This window comes from Pelophylax lessonae (genome assembly GCF_965119305.1).
Source record: "Pelophylax lessonae genome assembly, chromosome: 6".
Classification (NCBI taxonomy): Eukaryota; Metazoa; Chordata; class Amphibia; order Anura; family Ranidae; genus Pelophylax; species Pelophylax lessonae.
This window is the reverse complement of record NC_138773.1, coordinates 11305514-11324966: the sequence shown is the minus strand read 5'-3', so window position 1 is coordinate 11324966 and position 19453 is coordinate 11305514. Positions and strand designations below refer to the sequence as shown.

At 49.1% G+C, this 19453-nt stretch overlaps 1 protein-coding gene across 1 annotated transcript in view; it reads left to right on the top strand.

Moving 5' to 3' along the window:
* LOC309558209 (uncharacterized protein) overlaps positions 1-19453 on the top strand; it is a gene marked incomplete at its 3' end in the record, with an annotated part of 98461 nt that overhangs the window by 283 nt on the left and 78725 nt on the right. The window lies entirely within an intron of this gene.

Here is a 19453-nt window from a genome sequence, read left to right as displayed (position 1 = left end):
GCTTTACAAAATGAAGGCAGCCATTACAGTTGCATTACAATATGGTGCAAGAGGAATCAGAGGGCCCTGCTCTTAGGAGCTTACAATCTAAGAGGGAGAATCAAGTCAGGGCCATCTTACCGAATGGGCACACTGGGCAGTTGCCCGGGGGGCCCCACCTGCCCAGCGACCAAGCCAAGCATTAGTCCCAATTCCCATGTTAGTCCTGATTCACCTGTCGGCCCTGAGTTACTTTTAGGCCACTTGGGCCATGGAGGGAGAGCCCACAACTGCAGGAATGCCTGTCCGCCTCCATGGGAACAGGCACGAACTCCCACAGGAAAAAGCACGGACTCCCACGGGAACAGGCACGGACTCCCACGGGAACAGGCATGGACTCCCACAGGAACAGGCATGGACTCCCACGGGAACAGGCACGGACTCCCACTGGAACAGGCACAGACTCCCACGGGAACAGGCACGGACTCCCACGGGAACAGGCATGGACTCCCACAGGAACAGGCATGGACTCCCACGGGAACAGGCATGGACTCCCACGGGAACAGGCACGGACTCCCACGGGAACAGGCATGGACTCCCACGGGAACAGGCATGGACTCCCACGGGAACAGGCACGGACTCCCACGGGAACAGGCACGGACTCCCATGGGAACAGGCACGGACTCCCACTGGAACAGGCAAGGACTCCCACGGGAACAGGCATGGACTCCCACGGGAACAGGCATGGACTCCCACGGGAAAAGGTATGGACTCCCACGGGAACAGGCATGGACTCCCACGGGAACAGGCACGGACTCCCACAGGAACAGGCACGGACTCCCACGGGAACAGGCACGGACTCCCACGGGAACAGGCACGGAACAGAGTCTGACTCCCGTCCCGTGTGTGTGTTCACCGGACCCAGCCGTCGAACTTGGAAGCTGCCCTTAGCCTTGTACTGCTGTACCAATATACAGTATACGGCCTTATCGATAATTTGCATTTTTATTCTCGTGAGTGATTGTGTAGGCAGGGCCCCAGTGCACTGCATTGCCCGGGGGCCCTTTAATGCTCTTAAGATGGCACTGAGTTAAGTGATAGTAAAGGTAATACTGTGGGAGATGAGCTGATTGACAAAGTAAAAACAGTGCATTAGTTTGAAGGAGAATAGGCTTCCTTAAAGAGAAGAGTTTTCAGGGATTGTCCAAAGATGGATAGATTAGGAGATAGTCGGACAGATTGGGGTAGGGAGTTCCAAGTGATGGGAGAGGCTCAGGAGAAATCCTGGAGGCGAGTATGGAAGGAGGTGACGAGGGACCTAGAGAGCAGGAGGTCTTGGGAGGACCGAAGAGTTTGGCTTGGTTGATATTTTGAGACTAGATTAGTAAAGTAGCTGGGATCAGAGTTGTGGATGGATCTGTAAGTTGTTGTTAGTTGGTAGGGTGGACCGAAGTGGCGATAGCCTATATAAGGGTAAGCCAATGAGGAGGGAGCTGCAGTAGTCGAGGCGAGAGATGATCAGGGAGTGAATTAGAAGCTTAGTGGTGTCAAGGGTTAGAAAAGGGGCATATTCTGCAGATGTTGCAGAGGTTGAGGTGGCATGAATTGGACAGGGATTGGATGTGAGCCTGAAAGGACAGTTCAGGGTTACCCCTAGCACCCTTGCATGTGGGTACGGACTGATAGTTGTGCCATTGATTTTGAAAGACAAGTTAAGGGAAGGGACACATGGAGGAGAAAATATTATGAGCCACGGAAGGCTATCAGCTGACCCAGGAAGGAGGTGTAGATCAAGAATAGAAGTCCAAGGACGGAGCCTTGGGGGACCCCGATGGTAAGAGGAGTAGGAGAGGAGGAAGCAGAGTTGTAAGGGTGCGGTAAGATAGGTAAGAATCAAACTGAGTGCACAGCAATGGAGACCAAGAAAATAGAGTTTGTTGAGGAGGAGGGGGTGGTCAACTGTATCAAAGGCAGCGCTGAGGTCCAGGAGTAAGAGTACGGAATAGTGACCGTTGGTTTTATCTGTTAGTAAGTCGTTTGTGAGTTTTAGGAGAAAAGATTCTGTGGAGTGTTGTGGGCAAAATCCAGACTGAAGGGTATCAAGAAGGTTATTCTCAATGGGGTGGCAGCTCAGTCAGACGTTCAAGGAGGTTTGGAGGCAAAAGTGAGTAAAGAGATGGGTCTTAGGTTGTTAGGATTTTTGGGGTCCAGTGAGGCATTTTTAGGTATGGGAGAGACTTAATGCATTTTTACTCGCATTTGTCATAGTTACATAGTTACATAGTTAGTGAGGTTGAAAAAAGACATCAGTCCATCCAGTTCAACCTATGATGTGTGTGTGTGTTTGCTGTTAACCGTACATTGTATACCCCTGTATGTTGTACATTGTATACCCCTGTATGTTGTACAGTGTATACCCCTGTATGTTGTACATTGTATACCCCTGTATGTTGTACATTGTATACCCCTGTATGTTGTGGTCTCTAAGGTGCCCATCTAATAGTTTTTTGAAACTATCGATGCTCCCTGCTGATACGACTGCTTGTGGAAGAGAATTCCACATCCTTACCGCTCTTACAGTGAAGAACCCCCTGCGTATTTTAAGGTTAAACCGCCTTTCCTCTAGTTTTAGTGAGTGGCCCCGTGTCTTATTGTATTCCCTTTCTCTGAATAGGTTTTTCCATATGCTAGGGTCGCCAGTACAGTATTTGTACATTGATATCATATCCCCCCTCAATCGTCTCTTCTCCAGAGAGAATAAGTTCAGTGCTTGTAGTCTTTCCTCATAGCTGATGTCCTCCATTCCCCTAATTATTTTTGTTGCCCTTCTCTGGACTTTCTCCAGTTCCAGCACATCCTTCCTGAGGACCGGTGCCCAGAACTGGACAGCATACTCCAGATGTGGCCGGACCAGAGTCTTGTAGAGTGGGAGAATAATCTCTTTATTTCTGGAGTGAATCCCCTTTTTTATACATCCCAGTATTCTGTTGGCTTTGCTTGCAGCGGCTTGGCATTGCATGCCACTGCCAAGCCTGTTGTCTACCAGTACCCCCAGGTCATTTTCCATCCTAGACTCACCCAGAGGTTCCCCCCCTAGTGAGTAGCTTGCTTTCTGGTTTCTGGCACCCAGGTGCATTACTTTTACATTTTTCAACATTAAACCTCATCTGCCATGTAGTTGCCCACCCCGTTATTTTGTTCAGGTCCGCTTGTAAGGTTTCCACATCCTGCATAGAAGATATTGGCATGCTTAGTTTAGTATCATCCGCAAATACCAAATTTCTACTAGATATCCCCTCCTCTAGATCAGTGGTCCTCAACTCCGGTCCTCAGGGCCCACTAACAGGCCAGATTTTGAGTATTACTTTGGGGAGATGCAGACTAGAATACTGCAATCACTGAGCAGCAAATGATATCACCTGGGATGTATTTCAATTATCTTGAAAACCTGGCCTGTTAGTGGGCCCTGTAGGCCAGGGTTGAGGACCACTGCTCTAGATCATTTATGAATAAATTAAACAGTCATTTAGTGGTGTCTGCAAGTAAACTCTTCCTATTGGCTAGAAAAATTAATTTGTTCTAGGAACGAATTACAGAGTTATTTACTAAAACTGAATGGTGCAAAATCTGGTTCCAGGTTTTTTTGTCAGAGCTTAATTGAACTAGCTGAAGTTAGCTGAAGAAGCTGATTAGTTCCTTTGCAGAGCTGCACCAGATTTTGCACTCTCCAGTTTTAGTAAATCAGCTCCTATGTGTACACATCAGTGGCGGCCCCCCCCCCCCATCCATGCGTCCGGCCCCCTAATCTACATGCAGGGGCGCCGGACGCATGGAGCTCAATGTTTTGTTTTTTTTTTATCACCTGATTAGAGCCAGAGGCTCTAATAGGGCGATGCAAAGGGTGGACCCGGGGCGCAGAGCAGTGCGTCCCGAGCCCATCCATTGTGTGACAATAGCGAATGAAAAAATTCACATTTTTTAATGCCTCTAAGTAAGGGCTCATTCGTATGTTCATTAACCATTTCCATCACCCTGAAATGAGATCCGCAGTGGAGCGCTTTTCAGAGGCATTCGACAGGCAGTGAGCCGGCCTTGTAAATTCTGTAAATGCTGCAATGCTGCACCACAATCACGACACACCTCCAAGACTTGCATAGGTTGCATTTGGCAGCGGTTAGGCTGTTTCATTTTTTCTGCAGCCACGAATTACGGCATTGCGGCTCCAGCATGTGCACAGCCTTGAACGTCTGTATGCCTGTGTCCAGATGGGTGGTTGAGGGTTGAGCTGTGGTTTTATCACCCCCTTTGCCACCTGAGTGAACAAACCCTAGGGGGGCTTGCACACAGTACTGCTGTATGAATGCCAGATCTTCCTGGCAGACAGTTGCTGCACAAGGTGAGTATGGTCCAAATAGTATGTGCGTTTACATGCATAAATGGGCATATACATGTGTAACAATTATTTTAGCTGTGCAAAATATAATCAAAGGATAAGTATGAATTAATTACCTACTTCCCGCAAACTGATGTCCCTGTACCTGTCCCTGCACCTATACCTGTTCCCGTACATTGCCTCAGAGAAGTGGTTGTAGCGGGATGACCTGCAGCTGCAGGCATCACCCCGGTAACTTTTTTTAGAACCGGCGGTTGGCTTTCAGGAGATAACCGCCAATGCGACTCAGAAGCCGCTCAGCAGTTATCCCAGCGAGGGAGGAAACACCCCCCCCCACCCCCCCACCCCCCTCTGCCTTATGTGGCTTTGCCTGGGTCTCCCGCTTTTTGGAGTCCCAAACAAATTGGTCTTTCATCGGGTCTTCGATGTAGTAACCCGGAAGCGACAACTTGTAACTTAACACCTACATTACACCCCATGTGATGGGGGGTCATTTCTGCTATGATCTGTGTACAGCCCCCGCCAAATGAAGCTTCTCCTCCTGGTTGGGGGTCGGTAATAATGCAGCTTCACTGCCATCCATGTGAGTGAGGCCATGGAGACAGCTAATCACAGATCACCATTAGTCAGGTGGGGTCAGAGGCCAGCATTTGGGAAGATGGGGACACTGTACACCATACACAGCCCCCCTATATCATTCAATACAGCCCTCCTATATCACACCACACTCCCAATATCACACAAACCAGCCTCCCCAATATCATACAACCCAGCCCCCCATATCACACATTACAGCCCCCCTATATTATACAATACAGCCCACCTATATCATTCAATACAGCCCTCCTATATCACACCACACCCCCAATATCACACAAACCAGCCTCCCCAATATCATACAACCCAGCCCCCCAATATCATACAACCCAGCCCCCCATATCACACATTACAGCCCCCCTATATTATACAATACAGCCCACCTATATCATTCAATACAGCCCTCCTATATCACACCACACCCCCAATATCACACAAACCAGCCTCCCCAATATCATACAACCCAGCCCCCCAATATCATACAACCCAGCCCCCCATATCACACATTACAGCCCCCCTATATTATACAATACAGCCCCCCTATATCATTCAATACAGCCCAACCATATTACATAATACAGCCACCCCATATCACACCACACCCCCAATATCACACAAACCAGCCTCCCCCATAGCACACAATACAGCCCCCATATTATACAATACAGCCCCTCCATATCACACAATACAGCCCCCCATATTATGCAATACAGCCCCCATTTAATGCAATAAAGCCCCCCATATCATACAATACAGCCCCCTATATTATACAAAATAGCTCCCCCCCATATTTTACAATATAGCCCCCCCATATTATACAATATAGCCCCCCCCCCCATATCACACAATACAGCCACCCCTCAATATCACGCAACCCACCCCCCATATCACACAATACAGGGCCCCCACATAGCATACAATACAGCCCCCCCCCCCCCATATTATACAATACAGCCCACCCAGATTATACAGCCCCACATATCCAACAATACAGCCCCCTATAATATACGTTACAGCCCCCCCATATCATACAATACAGCCCCCCAAAATATACAATACAGCCTCCCCCCTATCATACAATACAGCCCCCCATATTATACAATACAGCCCCCCATAATATACAATACAGCTCCCCATATTATACAATACAGCCCCCCTTATGTATAAAGAGAAGACAGTGCGGTGGCCAGTGTCCGGATGGGGGGGAGGGGGGTTGTACTGTGTTAGGGGTGGGAGAGGAAGGGACACACTATCATTGTCTCACCTGGCTGGCTTTGTGGAATTGTTTCCTCGGCCACCAACATGCTGTCCTAGGGAGGTGACATTCTTTTGTCTAATTACAGCAAGCTCGACTCCTGATCTACAAGCCGCAATCGGCTGGAGGGGCGGAGCGTGGCGAGCGCCGAGCTGTATCCCAAGGAGGAGCTTAAACCCCATAAGTGCCGGGGGGCATTAGAGGCACAGAGAATGTAAATTCAATGGAAGGCACCTCCGGCGCCCCCGACTGATGTGCGCTCTGGGCGGGCCGGAGCCTACTTTGCTTATAGGTAGTGCTGGCCCTGTTTACAGGTGTAGCACTGCCCCCTAGGGAACTTGGATGGGAGAAGGGAGGAGTGGGATACTCCAACTTGAACTTTGCACAATTCCTGAGGACAACTGACTGTAGAATGCGATAAGGCTGCTATTTCACCCTGCCACTGAAGTGAGGATAAAGAATATGTACCCTCACCTAGATTAATCTTCAGGGTCTAACCTGACACCCCCTTTCTCACTGACTATGTGTGCTGACCTTCTGTGCACTGACACCCTCCTGGAGTGGTCCCCGTCCTGGGCAGACCCCTGACAAGCTTCCTGGTTCTCACGGACACTGTTTTTCCCTGGGTTGCTCTGCCTCCAACTCTCTTGTCAGCTTCCTGGACCTCTTGGCTCAGCACCACACTTCTGGTCCACAAGGCCTACTGCCTGTGACCACCATCCTCAGCAACAGGAGGAGAGACAGCCGTCACCCCCCTCCTGGGTCCTGGCTTCCTGCCCAAAGACACCCTGTCACATGTGCCCTTGGCTTATTTAACGTATCCCAGGATGCACCACTGTTGTGCCTACCCACTGGGACAGCCATAAAAGCCTGTGTGTCACTGGCTGGGTTTCCTCCACTGTCCAACAGGCTCCCCTATTGGATACAGTGGGGACACTCCCTCAGCCCAGATGAATCACACATGGACACATGCAACAGGCCTAACTACTGATCAGGCTCCCCTGTGAAGCAGGCAGAGCAAACTATACTTTTCCTAGCTACACAGGTATGTGAGAAGTGTCAGAATAGACTTGGGAAGTGAAAAAAAGCACAAACAATAAAATAAAAAGTATACTTTTTACTTACAGTAACAATATTTGTTTTAAAACTAACTCCAATCAAAACAAAATCTGCAAGCATTGTTTGTCCTTATAAAACACTCCGTGTAAAACTTTGTTATCTTAAGTAGCTGTATTTACAAAGTGATTGCTGAATAAATAGGACCATTGCAGAAATGTAAACCTTGTTCTGATCCCTGGGGGAATACCACGGAGGGAATACTATAGGAGAATACCATGGAGGGAATACCATGGAGGGAATACTATAGGAGAATACCATGGAGGGAATACCATGGAGGGAATACTATAGGAGAATACCATGGAGGGAATACCATGTAGGGAATAACATGGAGGGAATACCATGGAGGGAATACCATGGAGGGATAGCATGGAGGGAATACCACGGAGGGAATACCATGGAGGAAATACCATGGAGGAAATACCATGGAGGGAATACCATGGGGGAATACCATGGGGGGGAAACCATGGAGGGATAGCCATGGAGGGATAGCCATGGAGGAATACAATGGAGGGAATACCATGGAGGGGGTACCATAGAGGGAATACCATGGGGGGAATACCATGCAGGGAATACCATGGAGGAAATACCATGGAGGGAATACCATGGAGGAAATACCATGGAGGGAATACCATGGGGGGAATACCATGGAGGGAATACCATGGAGGAAATACCATGGAGGGAATACCATGGAGGGGGTACCATGGAGGAAATACCATGGAGGGAATACCATGGAGGAAATACCATGGAGGGAATACCATGGGGGGAATACCATGGAGGGAATACCATGGAGGAATACAATGGAGGGAATACCATGGAGGGGGTACCATAGAGGGAATACCATGGGGGGAATACCATGGAGGGAATACCATGGGGGGAATACCATGGAGGGAATACCATGGAGGAAATACCATGGAGGGAATACCATGGAGGAAATACCATGGAGGGAATACCATGGGGGGGAAACCATGGGGGAATACGGGTATGAGGGCTGAAAATGGTTAAACTAAACTTGTTCTGATCCCTGGGGGAATACCATGAGGGAATACCATGGAGGGATAGCATGGAGGGAATACCATGGAGGAAATACCATGGAGGGAATACCATGGGGGGAATACCATGGAGGGAATACCATGGAGGAAATACCATGGAGGGAATACCATGGAGGAAATACCATGGAGGGAATACCATGGAGGGAATACCATGGAGGAAATACCATGGAGGGAATACCATGGAGGGGGTACCATGGAGGAAATACCATGGAGGGAATACCATGGAGGAAATACCATGGAGGGAATACCATGGGGGGAATACCATGGAGGGAATACCATGGAGGAATACAATGGAGGGAATACCATGGAGGGGGTACCATAGAGGGAATACCATGGGGGGAATACCATGGAGGGAATACCATGGGGGGAATACCATGGAGGGAATACCATGGAGGAAATACCATGGAGGGAATACCATGGAGGAAATACCATGGAGGGAATACCATGGGGGGGAAACCATGGGGGAATACGGGTATGAGGGCTGAAAATGGTTAAACTAAACTTGTTCTGATCCCTGGGGGAATACCATGAGGGAATACCATGGAGGGATAGCATGGAGGGAATACCATGGAGGAAATACCATGGAGGGAATACCATGGAGGAAATACCATGGAGGGAATACCATGGAGGGAATACCATGGAGGGAATACAATATAACATGAGGGGAATACCATGAGGGATTACCATGGAGGGATAGTATGGAGGGAATACCATAGAGGGAATACCATGGAGGGAATACCATGTAGGGAAAACCCTGTAGGGAATACCATGGAGGGAATACCATGGAGGGAGTACCATGTAGGGAATACCATGGGGGGAATACCATGGGGGGAATACAATGGAGGGATAGCATGGAGGGAATACCATGGAGGGAATACCATGGAGGGAATACCATGGGGGAATACAATGTAGGGAATACCATGGAGGGAATACCATGGAGGGAATATCATAGGGGAATACCATGGAGGGAATACCATGTAGGGAATACCATGGAGGGAATACCATGAGGGAATACCATGGAGGGAATACCATGAGGGAATACCATGGAGGAATACCATGAGGGAATACCATGGGGGAAATACCATGGGGGAACTACCATGGGGGAAATACCATGGAGGGAATACCATGAGGGAATACCATGGAGGGAATACCATGAGGGAATACCATGGGAGAACTACCATGGGGAAAATAGCATGGAGGAATACCATGGAGTGAATACCATGGGGGGAATACCATGGGGGGGAATACCATGGGGGAATACCATGAGGGAATACCATGGGGGGAATACCATTGAGGGAATACCATGGAGGAATACAATGGAGGGAATACCATGGAGGGAATACCATGGAGGGAATACCATGGAGGGAATCCCATGGGGGGAATACCATAGGGGGGAATACCATGGGGAATACCATGAGGGAATACCATGGGGGGAATACCATGGGGGGAATACCATGGGGGGAATACCATGGAGGAAATACCATGGGGGGAATACCATTGAGGGAATACCATGGAGTAAATACCATGGAGGGAATACCATGGAGGAAATGCCATGGAGGGAATACCATGGGGGGAATACCATGGGGGGATACGGGTATGAGGGCTGAAAATGGTTAAACTAAAATTTTCTTTTATATGTTTTTACATTAATATCAGTAATATCTTCATCAATAAACCTGCTTTAACCACTTGACACCCGCCCACCCTCAAATGACTGCGGATCGGTGCGGCTCTTGTTCTGGGGCGACGTCATATGATGGCACCCCAGAAAGCCGCGCCATGTTTCTAGGACAATCACAGCCGGTCACATGTAAATATATTTACCGGCTCTCCTCGCCTCACACTGTTAAGAGTGTGTGGGGAGGAGAGCCGATCAGCGGCTCCTCCTCAAAGAGGAGTCTAGGACAGGTAATTAGGGCACTGATCATCAGTGCCCTGATTACAATAAAGTAAAAAAAGTGCCCATCAGTGCCCACAATCAGTGCCCACATTGCCCATCAGTGCCTGCTCTTCTGTGCTGCCCATCAGTGTCTATCAGTTATGCCCATCAGTGCTACCTCTCAGTGCCCATCAGTGCCACCTTTCAGTGCTCATCAGTGCCGCCTATCAGTGCCCATCTATGCGGCATATTAGTACCTACTAATCAGTGCCACCTCATCAGTGCCCATAAGTGCCACCTCATCAGTGCCCATCAGTGCAGCCTATCAGTCCCCATCAGTGCAGCCTCATCAGCGCACATCAGTGAAGGAGAAAAATTACTTATTTTCAAAATTTACTGACAGAAAATAAGAAAAACTTTTTTTTATTTTCTCAAAATTTTCTCTTTTTTTTTTTTTAGTAAGAAATAAAAAAACCCAACGGTGATTAAATACCACCAAAAGAAAGCTCTATTTGTGTGAGAAAAATTATAAAAAAAATTAATATGGGTACAGTGTAGCATGACTGTGCAATTGTCACTCAAAGCGCTGAAAGCTGAAAATTGGCCTGGGGGTGAAAGGGCACTGTATTGAAGTGGTTAAATTGCCTAATAACTGACCTGTATACATTTTCCTAACGTGTTTTGTCACCCATGTAAATAGCAGCAATAAAGACAATCTTTTGTTTAGTACACAGGAGATTTGGCTTTACAGAACAAAGGATTTAAACAAACAAAGGTCTTTGATGAATATAAAGTATGTCAGCCTTTTTATTTATGGTCTGCAGGGTTATAGTCAGTAGGTACATAGTGCCATTGTGGTTTTTTTTTTTTTTATTTAGTTTTTTTTTATATATACACATATACACATATACTGAACAAAATTATAAACGCAACACTTAGTTTTTGCCCCCGTTTTTCATGAGCTGAACTCAAAGATCTCAGACTTTTTCTATGTACACAAAAGGCCGATTTCCCTCAAATATTATTCACAAATCTGTGTAAATCTGTGTTAGTGATCACTTCTCCTTTGCCGAGATAATCCGTCCACCTCACAGGTGTGGCATATCAAGATGCTGATTGGACACCATGATTATTGCACAGGTGTGCCTTAGGCTGCCCACAATGAAAGGCCACTCTAAAATGTGCAGTTTTACTGTATGGGGGGGGGGGGGTCCAAAAACCAGTCAGTATCTGGTGTGACCACCATTTGCCTCACGCAGTGCAACACATCTCCTTGGCATAGAGTTGATCAGGTTGGTGATTGTGGCCTGTGGAATGGTGGTCCACTTCAATGGCTGTGCGAAGTTGCTGGATATTGGCAGGACCTGGAACACGCTGCTTTATGCCCCGATCCAGAGCATTTCAAACATGCTCAATGGGTGACATGTCCGGTGAGCATGCTGGCCATGCTGGGATGTTTTCAGCTTTTTTGTGGTTGTTTTTAGGGTTGGGCTTGGCCCCTTAGTTCCAGTGAAGAGTGAAGAGAACTTTTAAGACGTCAGAATACCAAGACATTTTGGACAATTTTATGCTCCCAACTTTGTGTGGAACAGTTTGGGGTTGGCCCCTTCCTGCTCCAACATGACTGTGCACCAGTGCACAAAGCAAAGACATGCATGGGCAAGTTTGGGTTGGAGGAACTTGACTGGTCTGCACAGAGTCCTGAACACCTTTGGGATGAATTTGAGCGTAGACTGTGAGCCAGACCTTCTTGCCCAACACCAGTGCCTGATCTCACAATTGGGCTGACACAAATGGTCAAACATTTCTATAGACACACTCCTTAATCTCGAGGACAGCATTCTCACAAGAGTTAGGCCCCTTTCACACAGGCGGACCGTTCAGATCTGCCTGTTCGTTTTTTTGGCGGATCTGAACGGTCCCCCCATGCATTCCTATGGGGCATCGGATGTCAGCAGAGACATGTCCACTGACATTGATCCGATCCGTCAAATCTGGACGGATGGAAACCCTATTTTCCATCCGTCCAGCGGATCGGATGGGATCAGATGAGAACGGACCGACGGTCCGTTCCCATCCGATTTCCCCCATAGAGATGCATGGGGAACTGACAGCTGTGTCTCCGCCAGTGTTGCCAACCCCCCGGAGGGAAATTTACTGGCAGAACATCCAATTTTTTACGGACACTGAAAAAAGTACCTAAAATAACAATTTTCAGTGCTAAACCGTGCAAATATCAATATTTTAACTATAAACATATAGCTAGTGCTATTAGCAATGTGTTAAAGTTAAACAAAAGTCAAAAAACATATTTCTCAAATTTACATGAAGGTTGGGTTACCATAACCCAGCCAGCACAGAGTTCCCCCTTACATCAGAGTCTGCAGAATCTGGTCAGACATGGTACAGGAGGTGGTCAGAGACGGTACAGGAGGTGGGCAGACACGGCAGACATGGTACAGGAGGTGGGCAGACATGGTACAGGAGGTGGGCAAACACTGCAGACATGGTACAGGAGGTGGGCAAACACTGCGGACATGGTACAGGAGGTGGGCAAACACTGCAGACATGGTACAGGAGGTGGGCAAACACTGCGGACATGGTACAGGAGGTGGGCAGACACTGCGGACATGGTACAGGAGGTGGGCAGACACTGCGGACATGGTGAAGGGGGTGGGCAGACACTGCGGACATGGTGAAGGGGGTGGGCAGACACTGCAGACATGGTGAAGGGGGTGGGCAGACACTGCAGACATGGTGAAGGGGGTGGGCAGACACTGCAGACATGGTGAAGGGGGTGGTCAGACACTGCGGGCATGGTGAAGGGGGTGGTCAGAGACTGCGGCATGGTACAGGGGGTGGTCAGAGACTGCGGACATGGTACAGGGGGTGGTCAGAGACTGCGGACATGGTACAGGGGGTGGGCAGACACTGCGGACATGGTACAGGAGGTGGGCAGACACTGCGGACATGGTGAAGGGGGTGGGCAGACACTGCGGACATGGTGAAGGGGGTGGGCAGACACTGCGGACATGGTGAAGGGGGTGGGCAGACACTGCGGACATGGTGAAGGGGGTGGGCAGACACTGCAGACATGGTGAAGGGGGTGGGCAGACACTGCAGACATGGTGAAGGGGGTGGGCAGACACTGCAGACATGGTGAAGGGGGTGGTCAGACACTGCGGGCATGGTGAAGGGGGTGGTCAGAGACTGCGGCATGGTACAGGGGGTGGTCAGAGACTGCGGACATGGTACAGGGGGTGGTCAGAGACTGCGGACATGGTACAGGGGGTGGGCAGACACTGCGGACATGGTACAGGAGGTGGGCAGACACTGCGGACATGGTGAAGGGGGTGGGCAGACACTGCGGACATGGTGAAGGGGGTGGGCAGACACTGCGGACATGGTGAAGGGGGTGGGCAGACACTGCAGACATGGTGAAGGGGGTGGACAGACACTGCGGACATGGTGAAGGGGGTGGGCAGACACTGCGGGCATGGTGAAGGGGGTGGGCAGACACTGCGGGCTTGGTACAGGGGGTGGTCAGAGACTGCGGACATGGTACAGGGGGTGGTCAGAGACTGCAGACATGGTACAGGAGGTGGTCAGAGACTGCGGACATGGTACAGGGGGTGGTCAGAGACTGCGGTCATGGCACAGGGGGGTGGTCAGAGACTGCGGAGATGGTACAGGGGGTGGTCAGAGACTGCGGTCATGGCACAGGGGGTGGTCAGAGACTGCGGTCATGGCACAGGGGGTGGTCAGAGACTGCGGTCATGGCACAGGGGGGTGGTCAGAGACTGCGGAGATGGTACAGGGGGTGGTCAGAGACTGCGGTCATGGCACAGGGGGTGGTCAGAGACTGCGGTCATGGAACAGGGGGTGGTCATAGACTGCGGTCATGGCACAGGGGGTGGTCAGAGACTGCGGTCATGGCACAGGGGGTGGTCAGAGACTGCGGTCATGGCACAGGGGGTGGTCAAAGACTGCGGTCATGGCACAGGGGGTGGTCAGAGACTGCGGTCATGGCACAGGGGGGTGGTCAGAGACTGCGGAGATGGTACAGGGGGTGGTCAGAGACTGCGGTCATGGCACAGGGGGTGGTCAGAGACTGCGGTCATGGCACAGGGGGTGGTCAGAGACTGCGGTCATGGCACAGGGGGTGGTCAGAGACTGCGGTCATGGCACAGGGGGTGGTCAGAGACTGCGGTCATGGCACAGAGGGTGGTCAGAGACTGCGGTCATGGCACAGGGGGTGGTCAGAGACTGCGGTCATGGCACAGGGGGTGGTCAGAGACTGCGGTCATGGCACAGGGGGTGGTCAGAGACTGCGGTCATGGCACAGGGGGTGGTCAGAGACTGCGGTCATGGCACAGGGGGTGGTCAGAGACTGCGGTCATGGCACAGGGGGTGGTCAGAGACTGCGGTCATGGCACAGGGGGTGGTCAGAGACTGTGGTCATGGTACAGGGGGTGGTCAGAGCCTGCGTGGACAATGGAAGTGCCCTCCTCACCCCCTCACAGTAGTTTCTTCCTCTGTCCCCCTTACCTTAGCTCTCCACATCAGTGTCCTCCTCCTAAGTCCCCTTCACCTCTCCATAGCAATATCAGTGACATTACTGCAGAGTGAAGCTGTGTGACACTGCCTGTGGAGAGGTGAAGGGGGCACAGGAGCAGGACACTGATGTCCTCTGCCCCCTGACTCATCTCTCTACTACTTCAGTGACAGTCTACGCTGCTACTGCTAGCTGAGTGTCTGAGCCTCGGTGGCTCAGAACCCCACTCACCAGACCAGTCCTCCTGCTCTTCTGTGTGCTCTCTCTGCCTCTGCTGTCGCAGCCTGTCTGCTTTGTCCACTCCACTCCACCATCCGTCCGTCCGTCCGTCCAGCGGCATCTTCTAGAGTTCTAGTTCTTGTCCACACTCCACAGCTGCGCTGGAGCACAGACTCCACTCCATACTGCTGGCGCAGCGCCTGGCGGCCGGCGGGAAAATTTAAATGACGGCGGGGGGCGGAGGCAGGGGTGGGCGCAGGCGGGCCGTGGCACTCGTCCGGCGACGATCATCATCCAGTGCGAGTCTGCATCTCTCTGCGAGTGCGAGAGAGCTCGGGGATCTTCGGAACTGCGCGCCGCGCACGCGCAGTTCTGACAGTGCCGCCGCCGCCATAGATTTACGGGCACTTTTCTCCTGCTACGGGCATTTACGGGCAGGAGAAAAGTGCCCTGTTTTTACGGGCTGTCCGTAAATCTACGGGCGGTTGGCAACACTGGTCTCCGCACACAGCGCGGAGACACAGCTGTCATCCTTCTGCTCAGCGGGGGATCGGCGGCTCGATTCCACGCTGAGAAAAGCGGAGTCCATTTGACGGACATAGTGTGTGAAAGGAGCCTTAAAGCTGTTATAGCTGCCAACTGAATATTGAACCCTACGGACTAAGACTGGGATGCCATTAAAGTTCATGTGCGTGTAAAGGCAGGCGTCCCAATATGTTTGATTATGTAGTGTATGTAGAGATTACAAAGTGATTGCCAAATAAAAAGGCCCATTGAAGAAATGTAAACCTTGTACAGGTTTGTAGACTGATGTGATTACAGCTAATTTTTCTCCTATGTGTTTGTACACTCTCTCTTACTCAATGTTCTATCATCACATATAACCATTTTCTTCCTCTTATAGTTCTTCGTCATTAAACCTGCTTTAAACTGCCCAATTACTAACCTTTAAACTATCCATAATAAACCTACACTCACAAGCTTTGTACATTTTCTTCATGAGCACGTTTTTATGACCAACTCCTAACACGTTTCGTCAACCGTGTAACTCAACAATAAAAGACAATCTTTTGTTTAGCACACCTGACATTTTTTTATACTGTAACAACTTCATAGAACAAAGGATTTAAGCAAACAAGGTCCTTGATGGAAATAATGTATGTCAATTATACTTAGTAACCTTTTTTATGTGTCATAATGTCAACCAGCAGCTTTCTGATGTAGCAAGTCAAATATTCACAGACTTGTTCATGTATATTTTGAGATGTCCTTTTTTTTTACAGAAAACAATAAGTTTCAGGTTAGGGTTCGGTTCTGAATTTGCAACAAGGTCAAAACCATGGCACTATAGTTTGCATATAGATTGAATGATGAAAGGAATTAAGTTAATCACCTGGTGTGATAAAAAAATAAATATTTAAAAAAAATACAAAACTTTTTTTCTTCTCATAAAAACTGACACTCAAACCTTTAAAAAGAAAACAACTTGAAGTCTCAAAACTTAGCATCCTCCGTTAGTGTTATTAGCTACAGTATGAGGCTTTGGAACTATTTCAACAGGTACCAACAGATGGCTTTTTATGCAAACACTTACTGATGTTATTTCCCTCATAATTGTAGTCAGTGTGAGAATCATCATACAGTCCCAGCCGGTGAGGACTGCAAAGGGGTGATGGAACTTCCATGTGTAGAGAGTGAGGCCATTGTGCATCCTGGGTTGCTATGATTTTGACAGTAAGGTTGCTACCATTTTCAAGGTCAGGGCCGCTGTTAGAAATAACGGGGCCCTGTACAGCCTACTTGGGAGCCCCCTCCCTCTGAATATATCAAGACAATATTGTCACTTAAAATACACTAAAATCATTATTAGCGGACACAAACAAAACAGACCCTGTGTGAATTAGCCCTTTTTTATTTTTTTTACATTTAAAAAAAAATTATAATTTTTTTTAAATGTTAAAAATGTTCAAAAATATTTTACTTGACAATTTTTTAAAATTATTTATAACATTTCTAAATTATTATTATTTATTATTAATATTATAAATATTATTATTATTATAATATTTATTTTTTATACATTGTTATTTTTTTACAGGAAAGGGAAGCCTGCAGCGCTGTGGGGGTTGGGGGGGGGGGGCAGTGAAAGGGGGGCACACAAGAAGGGGGGGATCAGAAGCAGGCAGAACAGGGAGGCACATCAGTGTCAGAGAAGCAATTACAGGAAAGATGCCCTGTGCCTGTGTGTCTCCCATCAGCAGCTGAAAGCTGGCAGGAGGGGAGAAACTGGCTTTCAGCTGATGCATAGAGCCGCACAGGGCTTCCTTCTGTAATTGCCCCACTGCCCAATCGCACCAATTCCTTGTGCGGTTGGGGGCCCTCTATGTGCCTGGGCTCCCTGCAGGAGGACTGGTGGTTCCCCCCTATTAGCGGTCCTGCTCAAGGTGCATGTAAGTTCTCACTTACAATCTTTGTTAATATCCTAAATGGATGTTCCCATTTCTTAACTCTATAAACTATGTCATAGAAAATTTAAAAAAGATGGGGAACGTGTCCAATGCATGGACAGAATGGACAACTAGTGAGCAGGATCCTCTTGCTGGATCGGGGATGGCAGCGTCTGGCTTGATTTTGCTCTGGAAGCCCACCTGCATACCCTCTCCTACTCAGCGGCATGTTGCCGGAGCAAAAAGATGACAGGCGCCCGAGGAAGCTCAGAGAATTAATGTTTCAGCCGGCCGAGCATCACTGCCAAGATGGGACCATAGCCGAACCGCTAACATGCAGACCTGCTGCTCTCTCCCCTGCTGCTCTCCCAAGGGATGACCTTCTAGGAAGTTTCTTCAAATCCTCTGCAGGACTATGCCAGATCCTTATCCTTTCCCACCACTCCTGTCTCCAACAGTCTGGCCTTTTACTGCCTTGGAGGTTGGTAATGCTATTGACTCCCTCCCAAACAACAAATCCCCAGGTCCTGATGAGTTTGTAGGGGAGTATTACAAGCAGTTTAAGCCCACCTTAGTTGGGCATCTTACTTGCATATTCAATGTTGCTGCTTACTCGGCCTCGTTCCCACAGGATATGCTTACAGCAAAGATTTTCACCCTACTGAAGCCAGGCAAGGAACCCACATCATCCCAAAACGTTCATCCCTGTTAAACCATGATTTGAAACTGTATGCCAAAGTTATTGTGAATAGACTAATATTCTTCCTTCCCTTATTCATTCCGACCATTCTGGCTTCCTGAAGGGTCATCAGACGTCCGAAGCTACCCATAAAATGATTAATATCATCCATCATGCCAAGAGCCGGAGAGTGCGTGTCCATTGGAAGTATCTAGCCTTAATGCTGCAAAAGATTGACTTTCAAGGCCATATATTCTTGGCAATAATTGGCATTGTATTCTCAGCCTGCAGCTGAAGTCTATTGTTCCTCTATGCTATCCTTATCATTTTCCATACATAACGGTACAAGAAAGGGGAGTCTCCTCTCGCCCTTCATTTTTAATCTGATAATGGAACCTCTAGCAGAGAAGATTAGATCGAAAAGTGATATCTCAGGCTTCACCATTGGATCAATGTATTCCTTCCTTGGCTTCGGTACAACGTATTGTCGTGAACCGGCAGGACTGGTAGTGGATCCTCTGGACCAGAGAGGCGATGGCGCGGGTTGTACTAGAGGACCGGTTCTAAGCAGTTACTGGTCTTCACCAGAGCCCGCCGCAAGGCGGGATGGATTTGCTGCGGCGGTAACTACCAGGTCGTGTCCCCTAGTAACAACTCGACCTCTCTGGCAGCTGATATGACGTGGTACACAGGGAGTAGGCAAGAGCGTAGTCGGACGTAGCAGAGGTCAGGGCAGGCGGCAAAGGTTCAAAGGCGAGTAGTCGGTAGCAACGGGTTCGGCTACAGGCAAGGCAAACTAACACAGTAGGGAACGCTTTCTCAGAGGCACAAGGCACAAAGATCCGGCAGGAAGCTGTGGGAGGAGAAGGTATTTATGGGCAGAGTACAGGTGAAGCCCAATTAAGTCAGCACTGCCTCTCACAAACCTTAACCCTTAATAACCACTTTGGGCCAGGCACCAATCACTGGTGCACTGGCCCTTTGAATCTAAGAGTCCCGGCGCGCGCCCTAGAGAGCGGGGACGCACACGCCGAGACGCTGGAGTGCTGCCTGGGGGCATGCGCTGTGAGCGATCCGAGGCCAGCAGGGGGCCCGGAGCGCTCAGCGTAACACGTATATATTGTCTGAATTCAGCTAAAGTGAATCATTCTAAGTCATTAATCCTACCCCTAGCAGCAAAGTACATTAAAGAACGAATAACCCCATGCATGGGCTAAGGACTCCCTCACCTATTTAGGGATCAAATGAACTGCTTTAATAACCCCTCTCTATCAGGCCAACT